Source organism: Meriones unguiculatus, chromosome X (assembly GCF_030254825.1).
Source record: "Meriones unguiculatus strain TT.TT164.6M chromosome X, Bangor_MerUng_6.1, whole genome shotgun sequence".
Classification (NCBI taxonomy): domain Eukaryota; kingdom Metazoa; phylum Chordata; class Mammalia; order Rodentia; family Muridae; genus Meriones; species Meriones unguiculatus.
In genome coordinates, this window is record NC_083369.1 from 134,919,927 (window position 1) to 134,938,817 (window position 18,891).

The 18,891-nt window shown below is 36.7% G+C and overlaps 1 pseudogene; it reads left to right on the forward strand.

Annotated features, from left to right (window-relative positions):
• The first annotated feature begins 9,604 nt into the window (after nucleotides 1-9,604).
• On the forward strand, nucleotides 9,605-10,027 carry LOC110544183 (transmembrane protein 60-like; annotated as a pseudogene).
• The last annotated feature ends 8,864 nt before the right edge of the window (nucleotides 10,028-18,891 follow it).

Below are 18,891 nucleotides of genomic sequence, written 5' to 3' on the forward strand. Positions count from 1 at the left end.
AAAGAGAAGGAGGAGGATGAAGAGAGAAATGCTTGATTAAATATAAAGCAAGCAATCGATTTAAAGTGTATGCTGTGGTCACTTTATCCATTAGCTGCTGGACAAGAGTGGCATTTGGAGCTGACTTTTCGAGGCATTGGCACCAGGCCATTCCTGAAGCATACAGTCATTATGGAGACATTTAATTAGTGCATTTTGCATGATTGCCTATGGACACAGGAGGAGCAATGTGCCATTTGGCCCTTTTTAGGGTTGGTTGATTCATAGAGATGAGACCAGCCTGCAGTGTCATGCTAAGTCCTATGAGGTTAGAAATTTTCTAATACTTCTATATATTTTTTTTATATTTTTCACTCATTGGATATGGCCTAGAATGTACTGGACACTCAGTAAAATATTTGCTGAGTGAATAAATCTACTTTAATGTCAACAAATTTAAAATACTTATAGAAACCTAATGGTATCACTAGTTCAGTGCAGGATACCGGGTCCCAGCAAATGGCAGACCCATTATTTAAATACAAAGTATTTTTTTAATCTTATTTTAAAGTTCATTTTTACTGTAGTCTGTCACAAAATTGACACTAGAAATAAATGCCATGACCTTCATGAATGGAATGACTTCACAATGTCTGATTTTGGCACCCATCCCTCAGGCCTCACTGGGGCTGCTACCTATCACTTTTTTCTTCCTAAAGAAGGATACCATAATGGTAATCCTTACACTCTTACGAGGAAAATAAAACTCAACCCTTTTTCCAAAGGTAAAAATGTCCTCCTTTTCTTTATTTCCATATATTGGATGTATTCTGGCCTTGCCTTCAAGCACTCAAGTTGACTCTTGTGAGCTCAATTCAATCAAAAGTGGACTCTGGCACTAAAAACTCATTTCATCTTGCCTTTATGTGTTTGTTCCCTACAGGCTTATGTACTATATCACCCTTAAGCAACCTTCAGTTGAATATTTTAATACAGTAATAGAACTAACAACAGTGTTTAGTTTAAGTAATCATGATAGCGTTTCTTAAAAAAAAATTGACCTCGTTTATTTGTGATCAACCAAAATATCAAAATAAAAACAAAACCAAAATTACATGAGATCTGCAATGCACCCTGCTGTGGGGAGCATTCAAAATTGTCATACTGAAGAAACAAAGAGCTTTCATAGCTATAATCTTGGAATCCTCTGATTTGTCATTAATAATCTAATTTAGTAGTTTTATAAAGGTGGGGTCTTGGAAACTGATATGCTGTAGGAAAAAAAATAAGGATGGAAATAACTCTAGAAAGAAGTGAAGAACATTGGGGAAAAAGGAGATGCAAAATACAATTTCAAATCCAACATTTCCTGTCTCTTCTTGGCTTAGAAGGTATGAGAAATGTCAAGAGAAGGCTTCTGTGACATATTTAGGTGAAAGATGTCTTACACCTAAGGAAATAGCTATATGTGAGTTTAAGACACAGTGTAAAACCTTAACAGAGCAGAGAAAACTGTGTGCGTTTTCTTCTTTCAGAGAACCTGCCCTCACCTCTGTTGGCCTTTTGAAGATACAGAAAGCACCTGAGTGGGATCAATACCAGGAAGGGCTGTGGTGAAGACAGAGACAAAGACTTTGATCTTCCAGTTGAAAATGGTAATCCAGGTCAGCCTTTCTTTGACATTTAAAAACTTTGCACTATGCCCTTCTAGCCTTTACTTCTGTTTTTCTTCACATCTTCATTAGTTCAGTGCCTGCTTTTGTTTTAAGGTATCATCATAGAAAAAAAAAAGCTTCAGTTGAATTGACTTGAGTCTAAATACTGGCCCCCACTAAGAAGATTTTGTTGTTGATTTCACCTTAAAACAAATTGTTTTCTGAAACTAATACTTAAAATTCACTACTTTTTCTTCTGAGAGACTTTTCCTTGTCCCTGAAATGGTTATTTACTACAAGTATTTTTTTTTTCTTGAAGGACTACTGTTAGTAAACATTTTCATTTGTCTGAAAAGTGTTTTCTTTCTTGCTTATGTTTTGTAAAAGAACTTGGCAGATACATAAATCTAGATCAGAAGCTATGATCCTTCAGTATATTGAATAAGTATTTTTGATTTTGCTATTTTTGTCCTGGTTGTGTTGCTAATAATTCACCTCTCCAGTATTGATTATATTTTTCAATTTTTAATTTTTAATTTACTTTTACATTAATTTATTTACTGTACATCCCAAGTGGAACTTCCCCTCCTTCCTCCCTTCCAAATCTCTCCCTCTCACCTCCCTCTTCTTTTGCCCTCCTCTCTCCTCAGAGAAGAGGAGACTCTTCCATGGATATCAACCTTAATACATCAAGTTGTAGTAGGACTGGGCATATCTTCATCTATTTCTGGGTCTGTGTTATCTCAATCAGGAGAATCTTTTCTAGTTCCATCTATTTGTCTGTATATTTCATGAATAGCTGAGTACTATTCCATTGTGTAAGTGTGCCACAATTTATTCATTCCTCAGTTGAGGGACATCAAGGCTATTTCCAGGCTTTTTATTCTATCAAAGGACATCAATGGCAGGTTCCCATCCTGTTCCATCTCAACAGCCACTTCTATTCTATCTACACTTCTGAATGAGAATTAAGCATCCTCATTAGGGTCATTCTTGTTATTCTTGTTATTTAGGTGTTTTGTTTTTTTTTTTTTTTTTGGCGGGGGAAAGATAACCATACTAAGATCTCAAGGTTTTGAAATATGACAATATTTATTTTTTCCTGAATCTCTCTGAAATTCCTAATTCTGATGATTCAAACTTTTTATCACTTCTGAAAAAATTTTAGCCATTATGTCTTTAGAAATCACCTCTTCTGAAGTCTTTTAATTTCTACACTCATATTTAATGTGTGTGAGATAACCAGTCCCCTTCTGTCTTTGATATATCTACACATCTCTTTTGAATCTTTAAATGCTTTGTCTTTGTGTCCTTATTTCTTGATGAGAATTTCTGAGTTCCAGTTCAATAATTATCTCATTTCTCATATCTAATATAAAGTTCAAATGCTCACTAGCTTCTAAAAGTTAATTATTACATTTTTATTGATAGATATTACAATTTGTTGGGTTTTGATCTATTATTTCTTTTTTCATTTAAATTTTTATTAATTATTTTTATTTTTAATAATTACAGATTATTCACTTTCTATCCCTCCTGTATCTCCTTCCCTCTTCCTCTCCCAATCTTACCCTCTCTTCCTCTTCCCTACCCTTGCCCCTTCCCTAGTTCACTGATAAGGGAGGTCCTCCCCCAATTCCCTCTAATCCTAGTCTATCAGGTTTCATCAGGAGTGGCTGCATTGTCTTCCTCTGTGACCTGGTAAGGCTGCTCCCTCTTACCAGGGGGAGGTGATCAAAGAGCAAGCCAATCAGTTCCTGTCAGAGACAGTTCCTGTCCCCATTACTATGGAGCCCTCTTGGACACTTGGAACTTCCATAGCTACATCTGAGCAGGGGTTCCTGGCCATCTCCATGCATGGTCCTTGGCTGGAGTATCAGTCTCAGAAAAGACCCCTGTGCCCAGACTTTTTGGATAAGGAATGGATACAGAAATTGTGGTACATTTACACAATGGAAATCTACTCAGCAATTAAAAACAAGGAAATCATGAAATTTGCAGATAAATGGTGGGAACTGGATAATATCATCCTGAGTGAGATATCCCAGAAGCAAAAAGACACACAGGGTATATGCTCACTCATAAGTGGATATTAAACATATAATATAAGATAAACATACTAAAATCTGTACACCTAAGGAAGCTAATCAGAAAGGGGGACTCTGGCTAAGTAAGATGCTCAATCCCCATTCAGAAAGGTAAAGAGGATGGACATTGGAGGAGGGAGAAATCGAAACAGGACAGGAGCCTACCACAGAGGGCCTCTGAAAGGCTCTACCCTGCAGGATATCGAGGCAGATGCTGAGACTCAAATAGCCAAACTTTGGACAGAGTGCAGGGAATCTTATGAAAGAAGTGGGAGAGAGATAGTAGTACCTGGAGAGGACAGGAGCTCCATAAGGAGAACAACAGATCTATTATTTCTTACTCATAACTTGACTTTATAATTTCTAAACTGTTTAATACATTTATTTGAACTCTGACAATATTTTTTATTTTTTACATTGGTTATATTTTATTCACTTTGCATCCCAGCTGTAGCCCCCTCCCTCATTCTTTCCCAATCCCACCCTCCCTCACTCATTTCCTACAATGCCCCTCTCTAAGTTGACGTATAGGGAAGGTCTTCCTTCACTTCTATCTGGCCCTAGCTTATCAGGTTTCATCAGGACTGGTTGTACTGTCCTCCTCTGTGGCCTGGCAAGGATGCTCCTCCCTCAGGGGGTGAGGTCAAAGAACCAGCCGCTGAGTTAATGTCAGAGACATTCCCTGTTCCCCTTACTAGGACACTCACTTGTATACTGAGCTGCCATGGGCTACATCTGAGCAGGCATTCTAAGTTATATCCATGAATGGATCTTGGTTAGAGAAAAAGTCTCAGAAAAGACCCCTGTGCCTAGATATTTTGATTTTGTTGTTCTCCTTGTGGAGCGCCTGTCCTCTCCAGGTCTTACTAACTCCCCCTTCTTTCATATGATTCCCAATACTCTGCCCAAGATTTGGTTATGAGTCTCAGCATCTGCTTAGATATACTACTAGGAAGAGTCTTTCAGAGGCCCTCTATGGCAGCCTCTGGTCCTGTTTCTTGTTTTCTTCTACTTCCAATGTCCATCCCATTTGTCTTCTTAAGTGAGGATTGATCATCTTACCCAGAGTCCTCCTTCTTGTTTATCTTCTTTAGGTGTACAGATTTTAGTATATTTATCCTATCTTATAGATCTAATAGCCACCTACAAGTGAGTATATACTGTGTGTGTCTTTCTGCTTGTGGGATACCTCACTCAGTATGATTTTTTCTAGATCCTACTATTTGCTTGCAAATTTCATGATTTCCTTGTTTTTAATTGCTAAGTTGTATGCCATTGTATAAATGTACCACAATTTTTATATCCATTCCTCCGTTGAAGAGCATGTGGGTTGTTTCCAGGTTCTGGCTATTATGAATAAAGCTGCTATGAACATGGTTGAGCAAATGTCCTTGTTGTGTAATTGAACACCTTTTCAACATATGTCTAGTAGTGCTATAGCTGGATCTTGAGGAAACACTATTCCTAATTTTGTGTGAATGTTCCAGATTGATTTCCAAAGGGGTTGTACAAGTTTATATTCCCACCATCAATTGAGTAGGGTTTACCATTCCTCCACAACTCTCCAGCATGTATTGATACTTGAGCTTTTGATCCTAGCCATTCAGATGTGTAAGGTGAAATCTAAAGGTCATTTTTATTAGCATCTGCTGGATGGTTAAAGACAATGAGCATTTCTTTAAGTGTTTCTCTGCCATTCTGTATTCCTCTACAGAGAATTCTCTTTTTAGCTCAGTAACCAATTTTTAATTGGATATACATGATTTGTTGCTTTTTTAACTTATTGAGTTATTTATATATTCTGGATATTATCCCTCTGTCAGATATAGGGCTGGTGAAATTCCTTTCCCTATCTGTAGGCTGTTGTTTTGTCCTAAGGACAGTGTTTATTGCTTTACAGAAGGTTTTTAGTTTCATGAAGTCCCATTTACTGATTGTTGATCTTAGAGCCTGTGCTGTTTGTGTTCTGTTCAGGAAGTTGTCTTCTTTGCCAGTGATGTCAAAGCTCTTCTCCAATTTTTTTTTCTAACAATTTAGTGTGTCCGGTTTCATGTTGAGGTCTTTGACCCACTTGGACTTTAGTTTTGTGCAGGGTGATAAATATGGATCTATTTGCATTTTTCTGCATGTAGACATCCAGTTGGACCAGCACCATTTGTTGAAGGTGCTGTCTTCTTTTCCATTGAATGTTTTTGGCTTTTTTTGTCAAAAATCAAGTATCCATAGGTGTGTGGGTTTATTTCAGTGTCTTTTATTTGTTTCTATTTATCCGCCTTTCTGTTTCCATGTCAATACCATGCAGTTTTTATTACTAATGCTATGTAGAACAGGTTGAGATCAGGGATGGAGGTACCTCCAGACGATTTGTTGTACAGGACTGTTTTGGAAAGTCTAGGTTATTTGTTTCTCCATATGAAGTTGAGAATTTTTCTTTCAAGGTCCATAAAGAATTTTGTTGGTATTTTGATGGGAATTGCATTGAATCTGTAGATTGCTTTTGGCCAAATGTCCATTTTCACTATGTTAATCCTAACGATCCATGAACAAGGGCGATCTTTCCATCTTCTGATATCTTCTTCAATTTCTTTCTTCAGAGACTTGAAGTTTTTGTTTTTTGTTTTTTTGTTTTGTTTTGTTTTGTTTTTCAAACAGATCTTTCACTTGCTTGGTTAAAGCCACCCCAAGGTACTTTACATTAATTTCAGATGTATTTTACTCTCTTAAACATTGCTTTGCCAACCCATACTCGTGAGTTTTCCTGCTATGTATTCTGTGATTTACATTGGCAGATTATCTCCACAATAGCTTTAGTTCAATTAAAACCTTGAAATATATGATGAATTTTGTTCCTTTAAGTGAATTATAATTCCATATACAGAGATACTTGAGATTGCAAACTTTGAGGACCTTTAAATAAATCTCTGGCTTGAAGTATTTTCATTATGGATTTGCTATTAATTACTATCATAAACATTTATGATATTTTAATACTAGTACAAATTTTATAATTCTATGTTATATTTAAAATCAAGTCTCACATAAGCATGTTTTCTACGTATCTGTATTTTTTTTACAAAACTGTATGACTCCCCTTTTAAATAAACCTTCCTATTTCTTGGTTTCCAACCCACCCCCCTCATTTTCCCATCTCCCCAAGGTGCCACTAAAACTTCAGTCATAGATTTGTGAAATCAAAAGATACTGCATGTGCTTTTAGCACTTGGATATTACTATGAACTCCTGTTTTTTTTTTGTGTGTGTGTTTTAGGGCTCTGAGAATTACCCTAGGTCATGGACATTTTATCGTCCTTTTAAAAGGAACACATACACTTTATCCATAAATTTGGGAGATTTTATAGTGAATGTCTTGGCAATCTATCTAATCTTTATTATTCAACTAAAAATCTGACACACTTGTGCTTTATTCAATTTTAGTGATGCTTCCTTTTATACTGAAACTTGGTGAGATGCACATAACTAGTAGAATGCAGAACAGTGGAGACTGTATGACCACCAGGGTTAGAATTAAAGAATTCTTACATCTGCAATTCTCAACATTTTCTCAGAACTCGGTAATCATGGTGTAAGAAGCAAAGAACATGTTTGTGTTTCCTGGCTAGCTGTCCCATCTAAGCTCTTACTCAGTACCCTACAGCCAATATAACATTCCAGTCATGAATGCAAGCCATTTTGGAAGTCTAGCTCAGTTGAACCCTCAGATGACTCAAGCCTTAGCTCATCCTAACATCAGCAGAACTATTAAAAACAGGAGCAACAGGCTAAGTAAATTTGCGACAAATAAACAGAAGGTGAATAGTCTTCCTTCTTTTGTGTTGTTTTGAGCTGGGCTGCTACATTAAAGTGCTGAACAAATTAAGGATGGGTCTTTCACATCAGTTAAGGCAATCAAGACCATTCCTCAACTGATGCCCTCTGCCCAGGTGCTTTAAAACTGTGGCAGGTTCACATTTAAAACCAACCTAAACATTACTACCTCAGAACTGTGAAGAAAGTACAGACATGACATATGATTCTGCTGTACCACTCCTGAGTATATACCGAAAGGAAATAAAGTCAGAATATCAGAATATAAAATAAAAATAATAATACAATTGGATATACTCATGTCATCTTGTTTATCTCAGCACTATTCATACCAGCCAAATTATGCAATCAGTATAAATGTCTGTTAGCAGATGCATACATAAAGAAAATACAGTATATGCACAGAAGACTACAATCAACAACAAAGATGAAAGAAATCACATTATTTGCACACAGGGAATAAAATCAAATGTCATGATGTTAAAGAAAAGAATGAAAGAAGCTGAAAAGCAACAAACCAAGTAATCCAATTAAAAAATGGGGAACAGAGTTAAATAGAATTCTCGATAGAGAAATATCGAATGGCAGAGAAACACTTAAAGAAATGCTCAACCTCATTAGCCATCAGGGAAATGCAAATCAAAACAACCCTGAGATTTCACCTTACACCCATCAGAATAGCCAAGATCAAAAACTCAAGTGACAATACATGTTGGAGAGGTTGTGGAGAAAGGGGAACCCTCCTCCACTGCTGGTGGGAATGTAAACTTGTACAACCACTCTGGAAATCAATCTGGCACTTTCTCAGACAATTAGGAATAGCGCTTCCTCAAGATCCAGCCATACCACTACTAGGCATATACTCCAAAGAGGCTCAAGTACACAACAAGGACATTTGCTCAACCATGTTTGTAGCAGCTTTATTTGTAATAGCCAGAAACTGGAAGCAGTCCAGATGCCCCTCAACTGAAGAATGGATACAGAAATTGTGGTACATCTACACAATAGAATATTACTCAGCAATGATAAATAAGGAAATCATGAAATTTGCACGTAAATGGTGGGATCTGGAAAGGATCATCCTGAGTGAGCTTTCCCAGAAGCAGAGAGACACACACGGTATATACTCACTCATATAGACATGTAATATAGGACAAACCTACTAAAATCTGTACATTCAAAGAAACTAATCAAGAGAGAGGACCCTGACTAAAACACTCAATCCCCATCCCGAAAGGCAAAAAGGATGAAAAACAAAACAAAAACAGGAAACAAGCTAGGAACCTGCCACAGAGGGTCTCTGAAAGGCTCTGCCTTGCAGACTATCAAAGCAGATGCTGACTGTTGGGCAGAGTGTATGGAATCTTATGAAAGAAGTGGGAAATAGTAAGATCTGGAGTGGACAGGAACTCCACAAGGAGAACAACAGAACCAGAAAATTTGAACACAGGGGTCTTTCCAGAGACTCATGCTCCAACCAAGTACCATGCATGGAGATAACCTAGAACCCCTGCACAGATGTAGCCCATGGCAGTTTAGTGTCCAAGTAGGTTCCATAGTATGGGAACAGGGACTGCCTCTGACATGAACTGATTGGCCTGTTCTTTGATCACCTCCCCCTGAGGGGGGAGCAGCCTTACCAGGCCCACAAAGGATGACAATTTAGCCACTGCTGATGAGATCTGAGACTAAAATCAGAAGGAAGGATAGGGGGACCTCCCCTATCAGTGGACTTGGGGAGGGGCATTAGTGAAAAAGGAGGAGGGAAGGTAGGATTAGGAGGGGAGGAGGGAGGAGTTTATGGGGTGATAAAAGTGAATAAAGTGTAATTGATAAAAGTTAAAAAAATACAGTTTGCAGTCCTCCGCTGTGACTGTTTGGAGAGGTGGAACTGATTCTTCTTCTTAGTTATCATGTGAGGAACTAAGAATTTAATGGGGAGAAAAGTGTGGGAGAGGGCTAGGATCCAAACTGGCCAATTTCCCGACCTTCACTGTTGTCTCAGCTCTCCTGCTGGCCGTGGTACCAGGGTGTATCTCCCTTATTTCATCCCTGAAACTGCCTCTCTAAACTGTTTAAATGAGAATGTCCTTTGTTCAGAGAATACTCCTCACCTGGCTTTTCAAATTACTCTTCCTGATCATGTTGGTGTTGAAACTGGATGAGAAGGCCCCTTGGAACTGGTTCCTCATATGTATTCCCGTCCGGATATTTGGCACTATCCTTCTCGTCCTGCTGATTGTGAAAATGGCTGGACGGTGTAAGTCTGGCTTTGACCCCCGGCATGGATCGCATAATATTAAAAAGAAAGCCTGGTACCTCATTGCAATGTTACTTAAGTTAGCCCTCTGCCTTGCACTATAGGCTAAACTGGAACAGTTTACTACCATGAATCTTTCCTACGTCTTCATTCCTCTATGGGCCTGACTGGCTGACGCTTTAACAGAATTTGGATATAATGTCTTTTTAGGGAGGGACTGATTTCCGAGTACATTGTCTCATTTCTGTTGCTGTTCAACAAGCTATTCAGAATTCTGATGCTTTGGAAGTTTCAAGAATTACAGAGAACTGAGGGGAAATACCATGTAGTCTGAAAATGCTATAAAACAGGATTGGTGAGGCATGAACTTGTAGCCAACCCAAAGCTCAATTATTCAGTATTTGAGTTATTGTTATCTTTATTTTCCCTATGTAAATAAAGCTTGTTTCTGACCTTAAAAAAAGTTTGCTCCTCTCCCCTGTGTTTTGTGAAGTGCACAGAGATACCCAGCATGCAGAACCACAAGCTTCAAGGTAGGAAGCCTAAATGTGAAATTACTGCTCTCCCAGACTCTAAGCAGACAACTAGATGTCTGTCCAGAATATTTCTGGATTAAATTACTTGGAAGCCATTCCAGAAATGGAACTCATCAACTTATTAGTGTTTAGTATTCATAGACCACAAATGTGCCCAACTTGAAATAATTTCTATTTCTAGCCATGCTTCATGGCAAGTGATTGCTGTTCTATTGGCTAAAGTGAGAAATGCAGATAATAAGAAGGCAAAGAATAAAATGGAGGATAAATTTAATGCAATGACATTTAACTATGTTAGAAAGATTTCTTCTTTGTTATATTGTAAAGATGAAAATAACAAATAGCAACAAAATGGACTTCTGCAAGATCACATGCTTATATTTTTCTAAGTATGATTTGAAACTACGTTTCATGTTACCTCCTTCTAAGAAATTGGAGAGTTCTCAGAGTTTACATTCTGGTTACAGATGCCCTTAATATCTACTTTCACGCCATAAAATGTCTATTCTGGACTTGTCTTAGATTCACAAAATTCTAAAAATATGATTTCAGACAAAGTGTATGATTCAATCTGAAATAGTAGTTGTAGTTTGTATTAGAAATTTTTGGTAGCTGAAGAGGTGTGAGACTCAGCGATGACATTTATACAACTAATTAATCCATTTGAAGCCAGCCAACAAATAGAGACTAATCGCTTACAATAAGTGAAGTGCTATATATGCTTTGAAAATAATGAGGCAAAGTATTACTTGTGGGGTTTAAGGACTTATTTATGCAAAGATGAATATTATATGATGGAAGGGAAGTTTAGGGCATCACACAGGGAGATTAACTTATTGATTCCCTTAGAAATATAAAAAATAATGAACATTCTTTTATGCATTCTTCAGTCTAAATTCTAATGCTTACCTCGACACGTTCACAAAAATCATCTTGTCAGTCCCCCAAATATGATACAAATTAGGGAAAGGACATAGTAACTCTGTAAAACCAAAGAACATGACATATCATTTGGAATGAAGATACAGCAAGTAATCCAGTGCATAAGCTCCCTGGTTGTATACTGAAGTGCTCCATGCTAAACATTACATTAGAATAATGGACTATGACTTTGTGATTAAAATGTTAAAACACTGAGTAAGCACGAATCCAATGAACTGATGGAGTCATCCCATCCCAGCTTCATAATCGTGAATATTTAAGTCATTTGTGCCCGTGACTCATTCCTTGCATGGAGGCTTGCTTTCTTTATCTGTCAGGCTTCTTTTTGTGCTCTGTTTGTCAACTTTGTTGCTAACTGGTATGCTCCCTGCATTTTGAAAATGATACAGTATCGAATATTACACATTTAAAATGTTTGGAGTGTAAGTAACTTGTATATAAGAATAATGAAACAAGTATTTGTGTAACCACAGATAGCACAGGACAAAGAAAATCAGTTCTAACAAGATGGCTTAGCCACTGAAAACACTTTCATGCAAGCCTGAATATTTGCATATCATTCCTAGAACTCATGGTGTAAAGAGTAAACAAGTTTCCCAAAGTCATCCCCTGACATCCACACACGCACTGTGGCACATCCATACCAACACACCCACACACTCACACACACCCCTCAGTGCTAATTCATTGTTCTCTCTATTATGTTAATTTCTATACTAAATATTTTTCTATTATCTTTCTCTATTTTGTTATTTATCACACACAGAAATATTATACAGTTACTCATATTGTAAAGTGTTTATAATTATAAATTGTGTTGTTCTTCTGTGTTTTGCTTTATTTAGCCAATGTAATGTTACTTTAGTTAGCAAGAATTCATTTGTTTCCATGTGCTGCTGCTTCATTCAATGAGCATTCCATAATTTATTTAACTGCTCCACTGCTGGAGGGATTTGGGTTTGTTTCCAGTTTGAATTATTTGCTACAATAAATAATGTTGCATAATGTTCTTGAGCATTTCTTCTGCTGTACATGTGCAATGATTTTCTAGAGTATATATTTGGAGGAAGAATTGTTCAATCGGTAGATGCTACCAAGTTGTATCCTAATATATAATAACAACTTACAGTCTTCCCATAATGCAGAAAAGGTGTAATTACTTTTTATCCTTAGCAGCACTTGGCATTTTCAGACTCTTTTATTCTTGCCAGTCTGGAGATCATTAAATACTCTTACATACTGATTTGAGTTTGCATTTGTCTGATTACTAATGTGGTTGAATGCCAATGCAATATATTTACAGATTGGATTTTGTCCTCCAAATACCTAAAAACAACCTTTAAATTTATTGGTTTTTTTTCTATGATTTATATGCCTAAATTGTTTTATAGTGGCCATTTGCCAGTTATCTTATATGTATTTGCCCAGTTGGTGGTCATTTTTTCTTTATGGCACATATTTAAAAAATTTACTTTAATAAAATGTTTGTTGTTTATCTAAATGTTACTAATAAATTTAATGAATCTTTTCTAAGTTTAATTGTTCTAACTCTTGTAATAGAGATATATCAATGGCTAAGTGTTTCTTTTTTTGTCACTTTATGGTTATAAAGACATTTGATTCAAATCTCATGTGTCCTATATTTTCTATCATGTGTCCCTGTATTTTCTCTCAATGTTCTTTAGTTATTAATATTAGAATTAATATCTAAAGTAACTGTTATTTACTTTGATTATCTAAGCAACTGCAATACACACATAGTGGTTAACACATGTTTATATCATATATAAATAGAAAAATTAAGTTATCCTCTTCGGAGAGTTGTTAAATCAAGGTGACCTATAATATTAGAACAGGATAATATAATATATTGGCAAAATAATTAGGAGACGTACAATGTCTGCCTTTGTTCTAATAACGTATCGGTATGTAATAAACTGTCTTTAAACAAGTTACTTTAAGAAAATTATTTTTCCTTTTGTTTTACTTGAGAATTTTATATACTGCACTTGAATCATTTACACCCTCCAAATCTTCCTGAGTTCCCCTAAGTACCTCATCTTGTATTCATGACTACCTTAATCATATATATTTATGTGTGTGTGTACTAAATCCTATATAAATTATATAAAGTATACATTGTTACAATGTATATGATACATTTTGATCATATCCCTTAATTATTCTCCCTTGTTCTCTCCTTTCCCCAGTTCTAGCTCTCTCCATTTATCTATCTCTCCTCTTCTGCCTCCTTTCTGTTTTATTAAGATTTTACTTACAAAACAAAACATATGATACTTGTCTTTATGAGTAGTTGGATTCTTTTCCTTTTTTTCTAACTTTTGTTAATTACACTTTATTCACTTTGTATCCCCCCCCATAAATCCCTCCCTTCACCCCTCCCAATCCCACCTTCCTTCCCTTTTTTTCAAGCCTGCCCTTCCCCAAGTCCACTGACAGGGGAGGTGCCCCTCTCCTTCCTTCTGATCTTATTCTATCAGATCTCATCAGGAGTGGTTGCATTGTCTTCCTCTGTGGCCTGGTAAGGCTGCTCCCCCCTCAGGGGGAGGTGATCAAAGAACAGGCCAATCAGTTCATGTCAGAGGCAGTCCCTGTTCCCATACTATGGAACCTACTTGGACACTAAACTGCCATGGACTACATCTGTGCAGGGGTTCTAGGTTATCTCCATGCATGGTACTTGGTTGGAGTATGAGTCTTTGGGAAGTTCCCTGTGTTCAAATTTTCTGGTTCTGTTGCTCTGTGTGGAGTTCCTGTCCACTCCAGATCTTACTATTTCCCACTTCTTTCATAAGATTCCATGCACTCTGCCCAACAGTTGGCCATAAGTCTCAGCATCTGCTTTGATAGTCTGCAGGACAGAGCCTCTTACAGGCCCTCTGAGAACATGGGTGTAGAGTCACGTCAGTCCTTGGCATCCTTGCCAGTGAACAATGTTGACTGTTGAAGACTGACTTTAGTGTGTTAATACAGCAGCCTGTACAAATAAACATGTATAGACTGTGCTTCATATTCATCATCCTGGTCTCACTCCTATCTTCTCAGGGACTTATCTAATATGAAAGAATAGGAGCTCCACATTGCCTTTCATTTCCAATTTTGCTACATAAAGAAATACAGGACATATGCATCAATGAGTTATTATGTGAGTCATGAGCTGTCATGAACTCGGCATAGGGTAACTCAGTCTGAGAGACAGACTTTCTACTTGATCAGTAATATATCTGTGATGGCTAATTTGTGTGTGTTTGTCAACTTGAATGGCAAGAAATTCCAATGAACTGGTAAAATTTTATTTCTGGTTTGCTCTAAGTATATTTCTAGAGGAGATTGTTATGTTATGCAGTGGAATGGGTGGTAAAAAGTCTTTCCTGGATGTAAGGGAACAGTTACCTATTCTGATGGGTATTATCCTGCTTTAAGATATCTAGAGTCTCAAGTCTTGGACTTTAACACTTATATTAGTGAGTGGTGCTCTAGGTTTTTAAACCTCTGGTCTTGAACAAAATGTTAAAACATTCACTTTCCTAGGTCTGCAGCATTCTGACTTTGACTTAGTCATAATACTGGTATCTCAGGATCTCCAACTTTAAATGACCTGTCACCTATTGTAAGTCATCATCTTAACCAATCTCACTAATAATTCATCTACCTAGCTATTTACATACAAGATTATACATAGATAAATAAGGACAGTTTCTTATATCTTATGAACTATGATAACAATCTCCAAATTCATTGTCAGAATGCTTTTTTCATCTTAAATTCTATTCTAGTTTTGAGCCAGGTGAAAAAATGAGACTATGTTAAAGCATGTGAATCTTTCCCATAATTCAAAAAATCATCTTATTAAACTGAAGTTAGCTTTATTTTCTTTGTGAAGAAAAAATACCCATCAATTAAAGATTTCATTAAAAAAAATGTGTCATTTATTAGTTCAAATTTTTGCCTAATACTCAGTGCGTATCAATTGTAAGTTAATAAATTCTTCTATAAACTCAACTTAATCTTTTAAAATGGAAGGAACAATGCTCATTTGTCAGTAGAGTTCTCTTAGTGTCTTGATGAAGGATATTTACATACTACACAAATCCTTGGCCTTTCCTTCAAAAATTTGTCTCTGATTTTCCATTAATAATAGTTGTGTGGTTTTATGTGCATATGTTAATATTAATGGTGATCAAAATGCCATCAAGAAAAGACATTTGTGTCTTTCTCCTTCTGGATTACCTCACTCTTTTCTAGTTCTCACCATTTGCCTGCAAATTTCATGATTTTCTTGTTTTTAATTGCTGAGTATTATTCCACTGTGTAAATGTACCACAATTTCTGTATCCAATTTTTTCCATTGAGAGACATCTAGGTTGTTTCCAGCTTCTGGCTATTACGAATTTTGCAGAGGGCATGGGATTTTATGAAAGCAGGGGGAGATAGAAAGACCTGGAGGTGAGAGGAGCTCCAAAAGGAGACCAACAGAGCAAAAAAATAAGTGAGCCTCGGAAGCCCTGCAGAGACTAATACCCCAACTGAGGACCATGTGTGGAAAGGACCAAAAACCCTGGCTCAGATTTAGTTCATAAACTCATATCTAAGTGGGGTTCCTAGTAAGGGGAGCAAGGGTTTCCTCTGGCATGAACTCAGTGACAGGCTCTCTGATCACTTCCCCCTGGGGGATGTACCCTTGCCAGTCCACAGAGACAGACAATGCAACCAATCCTGATGAGATCTGATAGGCTAGGGTCAGATTGAAGGGGAGGAGGACCTCCTCTATCAGTGGGCCAGAGGAGGGCATAAGGGGAGAAGAGGGAGGGGGGTGTGGTTGGAAGGAGATGAGGGAGGGGCCCATAGCAGGGATACAAATTGAAAAAATTGTAATAAAAGAAAATAATAAAAAACAAAAAGAAATGATAAGATATTTACTCCACTAGCATCTGAAATCAGCTACTAAATATAATTATAGGTATTTATTATAAGTCACTGGTGCTCCTCCAGTGACTTAAAATGTCAATCACACATGATGAGAAATAATACTGTAATTCTGTTCACTTTGTTAATAATCATAGAAAGTATGCCCTTGTCACTTGATCATGAATGCTATGGAAAACTAATGAAATTACATAAAAGTTAGACTCTTCTTTGAAAAAAATGTGGGCATTAATTATTGTTCTGCCCCGGAGTTTGAATATTTTCAAAACCTTTGAAGTATTATTTACTTGCTAGACATTTTTAAGACTTTGTTATTAGTAGATGATACTGACATTCATCTAATTTTTTTCTGTTATATATCTATTTAAGTGTTCTAGATATATAATGATATGGATGAATCATTGTGTGCTTATTTTATAGCATTATATTTTGGATCAAATATTCTCATTTTTCTAACAAAAAAAACTACAGAATGAGGGTGCTACATGCTGCAACCAGTTGTAATTTGGTAAGTTAAAAGCATAGCGTTAGAGAACCTGGAATACTTGATTAGCTATGATGTCCTGTGGTTTTCAAGAGTATTCTTTATAGAAATACAAATGATAATATTATCTACATGTCATGCAATATGAGAATGAAGCTCAGAGGCATTAAATGATTTGTGCATAGCCACATAGCCAACGGGCTTTTTTGTAAGTGTAATAAAAAATCTCCCCCATTAAAATGAACATGGACAAGGGATAGTATTGTATAAACTGTATCATCACTTTAGTCTTGAGATTCTTTTTGTAGTTTATTATTTTTATTTATTAATTACAACTGATTCACTTTGTATCCTGGCTGTAGCAGCCTCAATCTCCTCCTAGTTCCACACACCTTTTCTCTTCTCCCCCTATGCCCCTCCCCTAGTCCACTGATAAGGAAGGACCTCCTCTTCTTCTATCTGACGCTAGTCTATCAAGTTTCATCAGGGCAGGCTGCATCATTTTCCTCTGTGGCTTGACAAGGCTTAAATCCGCCCCCCCCCCAGGGAAGGTGATCAAAGAGCTGGCTACTGAGTTCATGTAAGAGACAGCACCTGACCACCCTTACTAGGAAACTTACTTGGAAACTGAACAGAGGATCTAGGTCCTCTCCATGCATGGTCTTTGGTTGGAGTATCGGTTTCTGCAGGGGCCCTGGGCCCTGGATTTTGGCTCTGTGGGTCTCCTTGTGGAGTTCTTGCCCCCTCCAGGTCTTTCTATTCCCCCTCTTTTTTCATAAGGTTTTCTGCATTCTGCCCAAAGGTTAGACGTGAGCCTCAGTATCTCCTTCCATACCCTGATGGGTAGAGTCATTCAGAGGCCTCTTGTGGAAAGCTTCTGTCCTGTTCCTTGTCTTCTCCTACTTCTGATGTTTTCCCTGTTTGCCCTTCTGATGAAGGTTACAGCCTCTTCCCTAAGGTCTTCTTTGTTGTTTAGCTTCCTTAGGACTATGGATTTTAGTATGTTTATCCTATATGTCTAATATCCATTTATAAATGAGTATATACCATATGTGTCTTTCTGTTAAGTAAGATTCACAATGCTCTACTTTGATATTTATTTCATGTTACAATATTCTTATCCACTGAATTTTATTTTCTTTCAAATGATCATAATCTTAAATCTTTGATTTTTAATAAGTAATTTTATAGAATTATTCATGGTCTTAAATAATCATTTATATTGTTTCATTTAATCAGCTTTTCTGTGTGTACATTTAAAATTATACCCTAGGTTCCATCGGTATTATTATTATTATTATACATATTGTCATTAGCACTTAATATATGGGAGCCTAAGAGTCGACTGAATCTGTTATCTTTGTTTATTTTAAAGCCTATCTAAGTGTATTAGTTACTGTGAAAAAAATTCTGAGAGAGTCAACTCATAAGAGGAAAGGGATATTTTTGGTTCATTGTTTCAGAAAATTCAGCCAATTGTTGCTTGACTGTATCTCTGTGTAGTTTTATTAGTGTAAAGCATCATGGTGTAGAATATGTGATATAATAAATATGATTTTATGTGATATATCAGGGAAGCTTCAACAAAAGCAAACAAAGCAAACGATACAAAGTACAGTCTTCAAGAACACACTCCCAGTGACCTACTTCCTCAAACTAGGGCTAGCTTCTTACACTTTCTATCACCTTTCAATAGGACATTCAATTTTGAGATCTTGACTAGGTTTATTCATTGGTGAAATCAAAGTTTCATTAACCAATCATGTTTCCCAAACTCTATCTCTGAACACTGCATTAGTAACCAAACCCTTAACACTTTAGTTTTGGAGAGGAATTCTATATACAATATATAACACTAGGTAATCATACTAGAGTATTCATGGAATGGTAGCATTCTTCATGAATCAGAGTTTGGGTGTATCAAGACTCTTTATAGCAGGAAGAGCTGATAGAATTGTATAGGTAAAGGAAGGCCTTCGTGAGCATTCCATAATGTTAAGCACTATAGCAAGCATAAGAAACTAAAAATGGTTTCAAAGGATGTGCTTAAAAAGGAAGAAGATGAGTGACAAAGTAATAGATTATGTGGACTTTTCAGACCATACTAAGTATTTGTTGTTGTTGGTGGTGGTGACGGTGGTGGTGGTGTAGTACCTAAAGATCAGTGGTGAACCAG